Source organism: Phalacrocorax carbo, chromosome 9 (assembly GCF_963921805.1).
Source record: "Phalacrocorax carbo chromosome 9, bPhaCar2.1, whole genome shotgun sequence".
Classification (NCBI taxonomy): Eukaryota; Metazoa; Chordata; class Aves; order Suliformes; family Phalacrocoracidae; genus Phalacrocorax; species Phalacrocorax carbo.
The window spans coordinates 8,031,325-8,047,780 of NC_087521.1; positions in this window are offsets into that span (position 1 = coordinate 8,031,325).

The following is a 16,456-nucleotide window of genomic DNA, read 5'->3' on the forward strand; positions in this document are numbered from 1 at the left end:
CTGCACCAATCTTCTAAAAAAATTAAAAAATAAAACTCCACCACATTTAATTCTCCCCCTTGAGGAGAAGCTAAGAAAGAGAATGAAGCGCTCATTATACACTTAGCTTAATGCACAACTGCAAGGTGCTGACACTACCCTGATGAAGACAGAAGATAGTCTAAGAACAGAATAAAATATTTTAAAGGGGACTTTGCATGTTTGGGTTTTTTTTTTTCCTTTATTTACTCTTCATTTACCATGGTTACTCCTCAGGGAAGGGGTAATCATTCTATAATTGGAATTGCATGTGACTACCTTCAAAAAATACTTGGACAAATGTTTTGCAAAGAAATGCTTATATTTAATTAACAAGTTGTGTGGTTCATTGCAGCAATTTACAGTGTAGAGATATTTTTTAAAACCTCTTTTGCTGCCTGGGCAAGGGGAGAAAGAGGCCAAAGAGCATAGGAGCAGTAACTATTTCTGGGCAAGTGTAGCTTTCAGCAAAGGCTGAATGACCATGCTGTGGGAAAAAAGAGGATAAAATTTTGCTGCTAAAAAGATATTAGTGACTAGCATATTTTTTTTCTAGTAATAGAAGTTGAAGTTAGCTAATAACTGTCATTTCAGGAAAAGCCATGGTAGTAACTTCAGGTTTTAGCTACTAAATGGCACATAACAGAAAGAGAAGGACAGTCGTGTGAGTTTCACCTCATCTTAGTCATGCATTATCAATTTATTAGCCTGGAGCATTTTGGAGAAGAAATTTGTTTATGGTGTCCTGACCAATTGAAGGATGGTGAGAAAACATGATAAATATGTTAAATTGTATTTATTGTATATAATGTAAAAGTTGTGATGAAATGAAAATTCTATAATGTAGGAAGATACAGCTGTCATACACTATGCCTCACTTTTGTTTATGCTGTAGATATATCATAGTACCTAGGCAGATCATAAGTTAAGGTCACTTCAATACCCATGAATGTAATGTGTCTCTTAAATAGTGATTTCATAGGTTCTTGTGGCTTAGTTTTCCTCGCCAGCTCATTATCTGTTGCATTAGACATACTCTTGACATTGGGTCTTCACAAGTCCCTAAAGGAACAGTTGATCTCTCTCGTACTCAGTCACTTCCTTCTTCTGAAAAAACCTCCTCCCACTTAATCCTTAATTCTTCTAGTTCTGCTTTCAGCAATCAACCAGAAACTCCATGGACACCGGCTGTCTGTACCAGCCAGCCACCAGGCCACAAAAGGGGCTGAAAGAAGTGAGTTCGTTCAGCCTTATGAAGAACAAGAAAACGTGAGGTATTATTGATCTTTTTGCTGTCTTCAACTACCTACTAGGAGGGTATGGAAGAACAGAGCCAAACTCCTTCTAGGGTGCATAATGATAGAATGAGAGGTGATGGACACAAACTGCAACATGGGAAATTCCAATTAGATGTTAGGAAAAATATTTTCACCATAGACAAACAGCAGAACAGGTTTCACAGAGAAGTTGTGGCATCACCACCACTCAAAAGTCAATCAGGCAAGGTACTGAGTAACCTTATTTAAGTTGGTCTTGCTTTGAGTGGGGCCAGATGACCTCAAAATGTCTCTTCCAACATAAATTATGTGGTGATTCTGTGTTTCCATTCAATTCCAGTACAGGAGAGCTCAACAGGCAGTGTTTACCACTAAAGAAACTACTCTGATTGAAAATTTGAGTGTGCCCGAGTCAATAGGTCCCTCTTATAAGCAAAACGGTGTGATTTATGCAAAAGTAGTTTGCGCCAGAGAGGGAGAGGTTAGTATTGTTCTCTTTTGGATATATTTTTTCTATATTATCGTAGAGCATGTTGAATTTAGTAGTTATTCCTGATGAAAATAAAAATAGTACAGAATCAACTCCTAAACACAAATGAACCAAAAATAAAATAATTTATAAGTTTTCCTTCAGTATGGCTTATTCTATTTCAGGTAACATAGAACCCAATAAGTTATACTCAAAGCCCCTCTATAATTGAGTGTAAGTGAAGTATATCGCTACAGCATATTAGTGACTCCATGTAAACATATTTTCCTCCTGAATGGTTATAAACAGGCACACCATAACCTCATTTTTAGCTTTTTTTCCACATTATAAATTCATTTTTCTCTTTGCAAAATGTCACTTTCTTTCCAGCAGGTTAATCCCAGGAGGTCTGGTAACTATAATTACTCCATTTAAATATTCCACATATCTGTCAAGACTCAAAAGAATTCTGTAGTGTCAGTTTAAATATAAATATATATAATTCTAGTTAATAATCATCACTTCAAGTCTGTTATGAAAACTGTATTACTCATTCAGAGTGTGTGTGATGTTGTGTACGTATGCAGCATTTGTTGCAGTGTTTTCATTGATTTATTGGTTAAAAAACCAACCGTACTAACTGCAACACATCAATGATGATATGCAGAAAACAATGCTCTTCAAAGGTAAACTTGTCTATAAGTTTTTATTCTATTTATTTAAGGAAAAAGCACTATAATTTCCTAGCTTTTTATACAGAAAAAACCATGAAAATATATATAATACTGTAAAAGCAAATGCTAGCAAGACATGTTTGATTCTGTTCACTTAAAATATCTTTTCCATCTAAAGAAAGTATTTTCATTTACCAGTGACCAGAATTTTAATTTTTTTCTTGGTGGGGGTAGGAAGTTTTGGGGGAGTTGACAATTTTCTGACACCTTCTAAATATCCCAAAACACTACACAGTTAAAAGACATGCATCTTAATGGCAGAGAAATGGAAACTGTAATGTTGATCAAAAATAGATCATGGTTTATTTTCCTTAAGTTGAATGTGCTCATCAGGTCTTTATTTACTTAGCCTGCTAGAATAGCCTTTGCAATACAGGTAAAAGCGTAGCAGTTTTTACAACAAAAATTTTAAAGCAGCAAGATGAGTATCCTTACACCAAGCAAACACAACTAATACCAATGAATAGAATTTCAAAGCTTTTAATCTCCATGACAACCCACCTCAGATTCTTCAATAAAATGCCACTTTACATGCACACAAACATACTCATTTATGCACACCTATCATGTGTTCATAAATATCACCAGTGCTGTGCATCTTAAAACCATATATAATACCATTGATGTCTTTCTCTTGGAAAACTAATCAGTCACCACTCCTGCTAAAAACTTAATTTGTATCCTTCTGCTTATATTAACTGTTGAATAAACAAAAGGCAAAGAGATATATACAAACTGTGGCTCAAACATATAAGGACGTACCTGGAGTTTTGGCAAGCATCAGGAGAAATACCTGATATATAAATAAATTAGGAGAATTACTTCAAAGACCTAACAACAGAATCACAAATTGCATAGCAGAATTTTTCACAGTACTTTTTCTGTCTTAGAAAGGAAACAGTTGACTTAAATATTATAAGCAAAGCACTCACTAAGCTGTGTGAGTAAGGATCTAATAATTGTTATGAGTCACATACTGATGTAAACGTGGCTTACAGCTAATACTGGAAAAATCATGACAAGTGTTTAAATAACTGTCCCAAGACCAAAGTTCAATTTCAGCTACTCTGGGAAACAGGACATTACAGAGATCTGCCCTCATAAAAGAAACAGATACCTGCTGCCATTTGCCCAGCTTGTAATACTGCATTCACAACATCCACTAATTACAGTCTGTTACCTTGCCTGTTTTGTGTTTTTAGGACTGGTTCCTGGACTACCCGTGCTGCCACAGGTGTAACGGACCTGCTGGGGGGATGCACCACGTCAGTGCAGAATGCAGTATGGTCACAAATGAAGGAAAACGTATGCTCAGGCCTGGAAGTGGGCCTGCCAAACTTTCACGTGCATGACCTGAACCGATCATCGTAGCTGCAGCTCACATCCCCCTCCAGCATGTGGCTTTGAAAGGCAGCATGCCCCCTGCCCCCAACCCCCTGCAGCCTCCGCTCCAGCAAATCTTGCCAGCATTTCTAAATAACCTGTTTTAGCAATCTCTCATATCGAATGCCCCTACCCAATCACAATAGACGTTATTAGGGTTAATTGCACGTCTTAAGTACGATTCGTACCTGTTAATCTACTCTGCAAGGTAGTAGCTGATGAACTGAGCAGATCTCTTTTTCCTGCCTTCTCTCAGGGTGTATCAAAGGGTAGCCTAGCCATCAGTGTCCATCTTGGGAAAACCACTTTTACACACACACACACACAAAAAAAGAGAAGAAAAAGTCAGAAGCAGCGTTCAGCCGTGGGAATAGCCTTCTCTGTGGCATCCCAGGCCATCCCCCACATTCTCATGAGTCTGCTCGTCGCAAGACCTTTTGTCCCAGTTGGTATGGTCAGTGCACAGCAGATGACAAAACTCCTGTGAATCTCACGGCCAGCCTGGAAGCACAGGTAAGAAACTCAGCAGAGAGAACTCTGAAATACCACCAGGTGTCTTTTGTGGTAGACATTAACAGAAATTCTCAGCATTCTCCTTCTCACTACCTTCCTGTTTCTTTCTACCACTATACATGTGTTTATAGAGGAACACAGGCCGCTTCAGCATACCTCTATTTGCATGGTATGTCACAGGACCTTAAGGGCTCAGGAAGGGCTCGAGGGCATGCTGAAGGCCTTCAGTGTACATGAATGGTTGGCCCTTAAGTCACAGAAGGCATTATGGATGCAAGCCAGTTGGCACCTAGACTTCTCTAAAAGACAGGTAACAGGAGAGTGCTTCAGTAAATGTGAGGGGGCAGGGCAGGGGGACAGCATTTTTTCAGTCTTGGAGTAACCAGTGCTGCACTATCTGGCTAGTCTGAAGGCATCCTCGAGCAGTTATCTCTCAGATAGGTTAACTCTGCCTATTCATTTAAGATTATCTGTGAACTCTGTAATAAAAATGCCAGTTTTAATATCAGCACTAACTTTTGCTGTTGCCTTAGGTGTCCAACCAAAAAAAAAAGCTTCTTGCAGTCCAAGTACATCTTCCATAATATATCAATACTAATAACGCTGTTTCTCCCAAAAGCTTCCAGTGTGGCCACCCCACTTCCTATGCCTCCATCAATAGTGAAGACATACTGTACATTCTAAAATGGCATTGCATTATACTATAAAATAAAGGTACTTTGCTCAAGTTTTGTGGGTAAATACCAAATTAAGTTTATTTCCAAAACCAGTACATAAATTCTGCAGTCCATTTCACTGCAAGCCAACAAAATGAGTCTATCGAGATGCATTCCTCAAAATCGCTTGCTCTGCTCTGTAACTTTTCATATAACACTTCCCCTGCTTGAGAAACTTCAATGTGAATTCTTATTGAGACAGAAACTCATCTGCCTTTTAATTAGGCATTTATGCTCCTCCTAAATCTGGCAAAACGACGGAAAGTCTAAAAGGCCAAAATTGAATTTTTTCCCCAAAGAAGACTTCAAATCTTTTCTCATAGTAAAAAGGTAGAGTTCCAGGGTGACAGAGGCATATATAAGACTTTACAAGGCAAAATGAAACCTTCCTAAAAAAAAAAAACAAAAACACATTGAGATGCTTCCTCTTCTAGCCTTACTTCACTGATGGCCAGTTGCATCACTTCTAAGTGTTCATTATCCTCCCTCCATTAAAATGACCACCTAAATTACCAAAAGACAAGGTATAATATAGATAATCTCCTTTCATGTATGTTGAATGCTACATGCAGCCTCAAAATACTAATGCTAGATCTGTTCTGTCTGTTTAGGCTGAACATCAAAATTTCATACCTAGAGCTCCCCTGAAATGCTTTGTTTTGTAAGCTGGTGTTGACAGTGCCAAAAAGAGCTCAGCTCTACAGTATTTAGGTACTCATTACTCAAATACAACAAAAGGTAGGAGTTACCTTTTATCTGCATTTCTAAGACGCAGAGAGCCCAAGGTTGGCCTGTCCACCTCTAGAGCACAAATCATTGTAGAACATAAACCTGTAGAGATCAACTTTATTTTTTTCTCACTATTTCTTTAAGGCACTGTTAAAATCAAATTAAAAAGACAGTGAGTTGGACTTTTCATAGTGCCTGGATATAGTTCAGAGTAGATTAAGACAGTCACAAGTTCAGAGATACTAATTTTTATTAATCATAATAATATTCTTACACTATAGCTACCACATTGGTAATAACTTCATTTTAGATAAAGAACCCTGGGAACAGATAGCAAAAACCTTTCATTTTGCCACCTAGATTTCTAACTGAAATCTAATATAGGGACCACAGATTTTACATGGAATTAGCAGAGCTTTTCAGCTGTCAAGACCCAGTGAATGTTATTAGAAGATCTAGCTACGCAACTCATAGTAAGAATAAGAACCTACTTCCTACTGAATGAGTTTAAGTGTTAAATCAATGCTTCACTTTAAAAAAAAAAAGTTTTATATGTTCATTTTATAACTACTGCATTATGCAGTTAATTCTCAAGTCAAAAATACTGTTTGTCTAGGATCCTAATGACATTTACAGGGCCTACAACTAAATAAACAAGATACTTTACCATCTCTCAGTGTCTTATCCCTGTAAAAATTACATACTGTACATCTACAGAAATGTATCTTTTCTTCTGTTTAGTTTATTACCTTGAGAGAAAAAGTTTTAGGTATCTTTTTATGCCTTGTAGCTGTAGTCTCTAAACTATATGTAATTACTTTCAATGAAAAAAGAAAACCATAATGGAAATAGCTTTATTGTCATATTTTTACTAGTGGGTGTGAGAAGTGATTTAACTTACAGGTACTGATTATTTAATTGTATTGATATAGAGCATACAGCCTACCATGACTAGTGAATCATTCAGACTGACAAGAGGAGGTGTAAAAACTCTTCTTGCTTCTATTCTGCCACATCCTTTCAGTTTTACAAAGGAAAAAGCTTTATTCATAGGTGGGGGTTGGTAAGCCATTAAAGTTCTTGATAACAGCTATGAATGCATAAAGCAAGCACGTCAAATCCATATGGTATAGTTCTGAAATTAATTGGATAGTGAAACAAACTATTTCAAGAGCTGACTGTAACTTCAGGTACACAATATAGCTGACTCTGAGCCTACGTATGATTTAAAAATAATCTCTGTAAACTTTACAAAATTAAGCTTATATATAAATTGCTTATTCTAATGTGTTCCATTTCATTTGTTAGTGTGTGACCTTTTTTCAACACAATTGTTGCATAAACCCATTTACTTGTTTAGATGTGAAAAGACACCACAAACTATTAAAATCTTAGCTACATCATTATGTATGAAAGTAATTGTATGGTATATTTTTAAACCTATGGCCCTACAGCAGTAGTTGATTAAAAGAACATGAATTTATTCTGCAAAATAATTGTGCTTTGGACAATACTTGACCAAAAATAATTAGCAGAATTTAGATAAATTCTCAGTCTGGCTTTCAGCAACCTGAATAGAAAAAGCCACCTATAGATAGGGTTGAATACGACTATTTGAGTTCTACAGTAATATTATACAGGAATAATAGGGCTCAGATTTTAGATATACAACAAAGCACAGGCTTTTGGCTGAAAAAAAGTCTGTTTTTCTTTTCTTCCTCATCAGTTTTATGTTTTTCACTAAACACAAGACGATGAAAAGCAAGTGAGTAAGGGATTCACATAAACCTCTTAACTTTTTTTCAGAACCACCTTTTGATGAGGATAATTAAAAATAAGATGCAAGTCATCCGCTTTCTTTAAATGGTTATAATTTTGTATAGTTAGAACCAACAACAGATTTTAAAGTTACAATATTCTCATTGTTTTACCTCTAGTATTTAAATAATGTATATTTTCCTGTTTGTGTGCTTTTTTCACTAATACACATATCAAAAGTTGTTATCTTCTATTTTCAGCATCATTAATAATTCCTTTATTAGTATAAATGAATACTCTAAGAAGCTGGGTAAAAGTAATACTCTGAAACCATTAACTCATTTGCCTAGTAACATTAATTACTGGCAACCAGTTTGCCTACAAACATTACGTATAAGATGAGATTTTTCTTTTTATTACTTTTTTTCTTGTTATTAACAGAAGAAACAAAGTAAGGTAAGAGCTGTGTTAGAAGAGATCCAGCACTGGTAGAAGAGTTCTGAACTAGTGATTATATTCACTAAATAGTGAAAGAGTTCCTTTTAAGTACTGCCACGTGCTTGTTTTGCCAGAAATTAAGTGGTTTTCTTCAACAAATTACTAAAAATCTGCTGGTACTTGTAGTCCAAGAAGAGCAACATTGTTGAAAGGAATTATTTTCTCCCTTTTTTATCTTGTACAAAAGACAAACAAAATGGGTCTGCCTGCAGGGCAAAAATTTCAGAAAATGAAGAAGTTGAGAATGGCTGTATATTCTGCACAACTTCAAAAGTGACACGTTAGTAATGGCCCATGGCACATCTGGACAGCTCTTTGGTGAAGACAAGTTATATTTTATGGAATAAAAATGAAGGAAATTTTTAGCTGGCCAGCTATCTTCAGATAAGGAAGCTAGACTATTCTAAGCAATGCATCATGAAAAATATATTACAGTTTCACTTGGATTACATTTGAAAGGAAAATAATCCTGGTCTAAGGTGAAGTTTGCAGATGCTGACAGAAGAATCTTTGTGCTGGTAAATTTAGCACAGTTTACCTCTAACAACTGGCATTTCATGATCGTTGATGATTTCCAAGTTGCTTTCAGCAACTAAAAATTATTAGCCTGGCAATTCACCCTATTTATCAATTTATAATTGATAAAAAGGATGAAACCACTAGAATTGAACTTACCCTTTGAAATGACAGGATTGAAGAGAATCATAAGAACAACTTAGAGACCTGAATAGGGAATGTGATCATTGCTACAGGATGTTGTAAATCTGATAAAGAATTCGATTAAAATATTGTTATTCAGCATGAAATTGTAAAAAATATTTTTAGATGAGTTGAAAAATCATAGAATTGTAAAGCTTAAAGAACAGATAATGTAATTATAACAAGATACAGGTGAGCTACTTAAATTATCATATTCCACTTAACAACTCAGTGATCATAATAATTTTGCAACTCTATTATATCAAAAAAGGTGAAGAATAATTTAGCAAATCATTGACTCCATCTACTGGTGATTTTCTGTAATTTTCACTTGCAACTCTGCTTCAGTAGGGATCTCTATTCCAAGCTTCTGTTCTAACTGGTTACCCTTTAAGAAACAACAACAGATAACAACAGCAATGCACTTTCATATATGAAACGCCTTTAGACTTTTTATAGTATTGAAATAAATCCATTTCAAAACCTATGCTTAAGCGTTTAAATTTTAATCTTAGAAAAAGCAATTGGTAGTAATGCCTGTATCTTTTCCAAGAATGGTGCTCAGAAATGAAGTCAACGCCATTTTTCATACTGGGGAAAGTGCATGTATCTCAGCTTGGGAAGCTGAGACAGGGGGAAATGAGACAATTATGGCCAGAATGTGGAAAAGAACCCAAGCCACCCCACTCAGCTCAGGGTTCCCCCACAGAGAACCAGGGCGAGGGAGGCAGTGTCTTTCTCCTTGGACGTTTTTGGCTTAGATCAATGACAAACTGGTGGCGACTGGCACTCTGTGATGACATATGAAATGAAATGGTATTTTTTCATTTTATAACTTAGAGGAGGGAGCCGTATCACTGCAGCCAGCAGCTTAGCCATTACAAGTAAGCACGTTTGCCGCTTGCTGAGATGATATAAAACTTGTTAGACTTCAGAACCTGACCTGTTTACACAATCCCCACTACTGTACAACTGAACCAAGGTGGCAGAATGGCATGACGAAATTTACACTGCTAATCCACAATGATCTACCTTATTCTGTAGAAGAAAAGGAATTTCAAGTGCCCAGGGCAATAACTGTCATTCTTCAAAAGCATTTAATCCAGATGAAGTAATTCTGGATATTCTTGTTTATATAATAACTAAAATATAAGTCTGCTTGTGAACTTTGAGAGGCTTGGAAAGCAGTATGCACCAGGCTGCCGCATGTTTAGTCAGGGTCAGTGAAAGGAAAATTAAGTCCACAGCAATCACAATCAAAGGAACTAGAGTCAGAAGTTATTTTAACATTGTGAAGGTTTGGAGCTTTGGGGGAATGTGAACATCAAACAAGGTTAATTTTTGTTTCTATTTTTACTGTTCAATACTGTTCAAGCAATATGGCGGACCTCAGGAAGGAGGCCCAATATTCATCTCCAGAGTTTCCATGACAGGGCAACACAAATATCCCAAATACTGTTCTGTTCTATGTAAAGTCAAATACATAACACTTCCCAATTAATAATTTGGAAAGCTATCAAGAAATTGTGAACTGGTCCACAGCTATGAGAAAAATATCAATTACTGATGTAAATAAACACCATTCCACAAGCAGGATGATTGGGGTTCAACTCTAGCTTGATCTGACTATCACTACCCTGTCAGTCATAGCCTGCCATAACACCTAGGACATTGAGCAAAGGATTAGCACTACAGTGAACTGTGCTTTCAGAGCTAAAATTTGATTGTTGAAAGCATTCATTGGTGAAATTATCCAAAGGTTATTTTGAGTGAGTAAACTCAGCAACCAGAGTTCTTTTCCAAAAGCGGTATAAATAGTACATGTCAATAAAGAAGCTCACTTAACCTCTGCTGGTTTTAATCAACCACAGTTGATTCACAGAATTTGTACAGCCAAGCCCTATCCCACTCAAACCTATCTTCCTTTGACAAGAGTACTAATGAAAATTCACTGGATTGAAGGAATTCTGGACTACTAGTACACATGCTCCCAAAATGCTACAAGTGTTCAGTATACTGCTTCAAGGAGAAAGTCGCATTCTACATGTTGTCCTTGTCAACACCTGTGGATGAACAGAGAATCTTTAAATAATTCTCTGGACAACTGAGAGTTACTCAGTAGCTAAACAGTTTAAAGATGCTGGAATTTCATAGGATGCTTATCTCTCAGACATGATTACCAAAATAAAAAATAGAGGAAAAGTTCTTTTCCAATTTTCAAGTGATGGAGATGCAGGACGACTTCAGGTGTTCATATATGAGCCAACTGGAGCCTAGCAAGAGATCAGTCATTGAAGATATATTACATCCTCTACAGAAGCTAACTAATAATTTGGTATGAGTAGTTGACATGAGCAAGCATTCACTTTTCTTCTGACAGTTCATAAGTAGTATGTAGATCAACACAATAAATGCAGAACTTGTAACAAATACAGTACTATATTTTTCATGGCAAGTGATGCAGCAAAGGGTTGTAAGAAACACAGCTTTATTAATGAATTAAAAAGACTGATGTCAGGTACTGGTACTTTTCTCTTTGCCTTTTAAAGTATACCCCAGAACTGGTCCCCAGTGCACAGTTCCAATACCATGGTCTTACAGCTGTATACTAGAACCTTCTTCTCCTATTACACTCACACATTGGAGAAAGGAAAAATGCCTAACCAGAATAACAGACTTTTTAATAGGAATAATTTTCCCTGCTTCTAGTTTAAAAACTATCAATTTTATAATAAAATTCTTTATTTGTAACTATTTGCATATTTGAAAAGAATAAATGCTGTACTCCCTTGATAATGATCCAATAAAAGAATGTATTCAAGGAACTAAATAATCTCCTGCTATTTTTAATCTTTTGTCTAGCCAACTTTCAGATCTTGGGTAATTTGCAGAAGAAGTCTGGATAATCATGGATTGTGGTAGTGCATTTCAGCTCTAAATTTCTGCGATGAGATAACAATTAGGAGACAAGGCCTCAACCAAATTTTTGTGTGTTCTTGAGAACACAAGATTTGTGTTCTCCAAAGAAGGACTTCCTCGGTAGAATAGGGACACAGTAAATTAAACACAGAATGCTTACCTAAGAGTAGCACAGTTGAATTCAGGTGCAGAATATATCATAACCATTAAAACAATCAAGATTTCAGGTTGTCTAGCCATTTCAGAGCTAAGAATTTAACCTCATCTCAGTGCTTGAGAAGAAATACTAAATAGGTTTAAGATCAAATTTCCTTTTGCTGTAAATACAAAAGAAATCATCAGTAATAAATACAAAAATCAAGACTCATTTGTCATCAGTGAATAATGCTTCCTTGGCTTGTGTTAGCTCATCTGGCATTTTCCTAACACCTACCCACAAACTCCATGAGGGCACTGCATAAGCCCTTCCCTCCCAGGCTCTTTATTGTGGCAAACAAAATGTAGGTATTGTAACCCCTTGATACCTTCCTGCTTTTTACTTAAGTGAAGTACAGTCAGCAGAGAGTTCACTAAGGCCTTCACCATTTTTCTTCTGCTTTTGTCAGACTCCAGAACTAATCTTTCATAGTGAAATTCCTATATTAGTGTCTGAATCTTTTGAAAAGAGACTTAGTGTTATGAACCAACAAAATTGCAACAGATCTTCCCGATCTTGGAGCTGGGAACTTCATTCATACCTAATTCAAAGGCATTTGTGCAGCGCAGGACAATTACGCACTCCCTCAAGGTACATCACCAGTTTCACATGGGAGTGGAGCGGTGTTCCTGTGTTGTCTGGGTCTGACGAAAAAAAAGCGTTTGCAGCACGCACTGAAGGATGATCTACCATTGTCTGAGAAGCCAAAGTTAGCATCTTGATTGCCACACTTAAACTCAAAGGTCTTTAAAAAACATGTAGTAAAAAAAACCCCAAACCTTACTTTTGTCACTGCCTTTTTGGTGTATGAATCTTTGCCCCGTTATCTGTAAACATTATGAGAGTCTTATCCATCTTAGTCGTGAATGATGTTCAGAGCACCAGTATCAAAGGAAAAGAAATTATGGTTGACTGGATATTGGGTGAAAGGAATTTAAAGTCAACTCTAAATGACAGTCAACCCTCAATGACAATTCAGGGGTGTGTTCCCATTGTTTCCAAAATAAGGCTCTTTCTGACATCCTCATTAAAGATCAGCAAAGCAATAACAAGTCTTATTTTATTAAAAAATAAAAACTAGTACTCATCACCTCTCCAGTAGGGTTCTCCATGAGCTTTTAACAGAAGTAACATGCCAGGGAGGGAAGAGACAGAAACCTTCTGCAGATAAAAAAAGCCATTGTCTGATGTACAATTTTGGTTAATTTTGAGATGCTTGAGAAATTTCTGTTCCTGCATCCACTGACTGCTCCCTCATCTGAGTCATCCTGGTAACCTGTTTCACTCTGCACTGACACGGACTTGTTTAGTTATTGCCCAGTAAGCAAGCTGACAGCAGTCTATCGACTGAAGTACTTTGGTTCAATAGATTTCAGTTAAGTTTGCTTACTTCTACTTATTTATAAAACGTTAAGACTTCCACAGTAGACTAAATAGAAAATACCATCCCTTAAATGAATGACCCCTCTCCACCTTTAAAATAATTATTTTATTTAAATATCCAAAGAAATTATTTCATATTCTGCTTAACCTTTATAGATAAGATCCTTGCCTGAGGTGGGTTAGGAATTTCATAAACAAGGCTACCTATCTCCCAAATTATGTAAAATATTTCTATGCTCAAATGAACATCTCAAGAAACCTTAAACTGTTTTAAAGAGATGAGAAATACAGAAAGGCTTTGACCTTCAAAGAACTAAGTGGCAGTGTTTTCCCAAAAGCAGGATCATACACACAGAGCAGAGGTATTTTATTAATTTCATATTTGTACAAAGATGGGTGCTAGGTGGTAACTCCACAAAGCTAGCACACAGCACAAGGAAACTACAAGGTATTTATCTTGTTACATGATTAGTAAAAACCCACATAAATTCATCTTCACTGGCCAATAATTATAATCTCATCTGTTATTGGTTAGCTGTATTTTAATTAGTCTCACTAGCTATGTAAATTAGCATGCACGATCCTTACAGAGTGGAGGCAGGTATTCTCAGTCCTGAACTGAGTAGGTGGTCGTGATCTCCCCCTGCTGCCTTTACCTTTCCCCCAGTTATTGCAGTTTTGGCTGACTTAACACTTTATCACCCAGCATTTGGCATCTTCTGAGGCAGGATGTTCCCTTTTATCAGTCTCTCAGTTCTTCTTCAAGGATATAGTCGTAAAACCAATGCTTCCTTATCTCTCAGTTCCCTGCTCTGTCCACTGGATTCTGTTTTGCAAAGCTCACATCATCCACTGTTACTTCTTAGTGGAAAAATTAATTTTCTGCGAGATATCAGCAGTAGAATACCAAAACCTTTTCACAGCTATCCATGGTCCTTAAAGCTACCTATTGTACAAAAATGATACCATTTTCTCTGGGCATTTTTAGAAGTCTCTAAAACAAAAGTACTTTTCTTTACAAAAACGAATTCAGAGTGCTGAAGAAGCCATGTAAGACCTGGCAGTGTTCTCCTGTCCTTTTGAAAACAGGATATATTTCACCCTTTGAAGATATTGTGGCTGGTTATTCGCATCTTAATCAAATACTTCATAAAGTATCATCAGCATCACCCACAATCTGCAGTTAATGACTCTACAAAATGCTTTCTGCAAGGCAAGTATTAACTGACATTTAAATATAACTTTCAAACATAAAACAAAACATAAACTATTCAAGCAAAACAGCACATTTACACCCACAGGCTTGAGTCTGTCATTTGCATGGGGTGATAAGTGGAAGTTTTCCTGCCTGTTATTTGCAGGATGAAAAAGGAAAAGCTTTCTAAGTTTCTAAAGTCACGTAAAATCTCAATAAACAAGCAAGTAAAAAACCATAGATACATAAACTACAACTGCGCATCATATGTAGAAAGGTAATTTTAAGTGCTTTCTCAACTTTGGGAAGGGTAACGGATACAATGTGTGTAATCACTTTCACCTCAATATCACGGTTGTTCCCCCACGGTTCATCCACCCACCGCAACTGCCTTGCTCTTGGCAGAGTGCTGATCATGGATCGCAGTGTTCAGATACATCAAAAGAGAAGCACCTTGTAAACTTTTAGCTCAGGAAGGAAAAATTTTAAGCAATTTAGCTTATGTCCTGCCTGAAAAGCCAAGGAGGGGAACAGAGTGGTATTGCATTTATATAGGCACATCAAGCTCCTGACCCAGAATGAACACAGCAATGCAGGCAGCAGACAAGCTCTGCGGGGTGAAGCCACACCGTCTCACAGCGGGAGAAATATCACCCTAACCATTGCTGCTCACATACCTGCTTATTATCTGAGCAACCTGGTACCAGGAGGCCTGAAATTGCTGTTTTGTGAGGAAATTCCTGCTGCCAAGAGGTGGTATGTTTGAGTTCAAAGGACACTGAGAACAGTCAAAAGTGGTTTCAGATCAAAACATTCAAACAAGGACCAGAAAAGATCTACGAAGAACTAGGAAAAAAAACTCTTGTGTTTTATCGTAAACAGTGAGCTAGTAGTTCTCAAAGGGTTATATGAAAATAAAGGAACCAAGACAGCACATGATCTGAAAAAAGAAAACAAAAAAAGTAAGCTGGCCACCTTTCTCCTAAAACAATTAAAGAATAAGGACTTGTTTAGTTATTCTTTTAATTTTATTAATATATAACCATGCAAATCGAGTATTAAGTGCTGCCATCGTGGTTAGGTCCTAAAAACATAACAAGCTATGCCATGACTAAGCATCTCTATATGTGATTTGGCATTCTAGGCAGGCTACCACGCTTCACATGTTTAGAGGAGGATGCTATTGCTTGTCAGAGTTTTACATAAATAAAGAAAAATATTTGACGCTGTCTCATTCAAAATAACCTCCATAAAACCCAGCAGAATACTCAGATACATTCAAATGTTAATTCTTCCTTTAGAGCTTTTTTTCCTTTCTGGGTAGGGCTACCTGAAGAACTGACAAAGACTGAAAGAAAACAAAAATGTTCAGGCTTTTTCTGACTGATTAATAATAATTAAGAAAAACGTAACAGAACATATCAGCTAATCCAAAATGGAATATTCTGTTTGGAAATTATCAGCACACAGCAAAGGAAATAATGGTGTATATTACAAAATATGGAGGTGGTATAATATTTCTTTATTTCTTTATTCAGTAGACCATTACTTCGGACATTTATCCAGAATGTGGCAGACCAAGGTTTAACCCTACTCTCAAAAGACAACATTAAAGCTCATCGTTCCCATCGGCAGTGTGACGCTTCGTTTTGTATATTAGAATAGTCAGCAAGCCAGAGAGGGCACAGACAAGGATGATACTCTACATTTCTTGAAACTGTAGATTCAAATCCACATAGGAGGATGGAATCTATTCTGGATTTTCCATATAGCAGGTAGGTGCTTTGTTATTAGATTAAATGGGACATCCACATGTTTGTTAAAAATCACTTTTTTTTTTTAAGCAAACCAGTAATTACCAATAATTATCTATCTCTACCTTTTGCTCTGTTTCACATCCAGAGACACCCTTCTTCTTTTTCAGGAGCACACGCTGTAAGGGTATGTGGACTAATAATTTTTTTTCTGA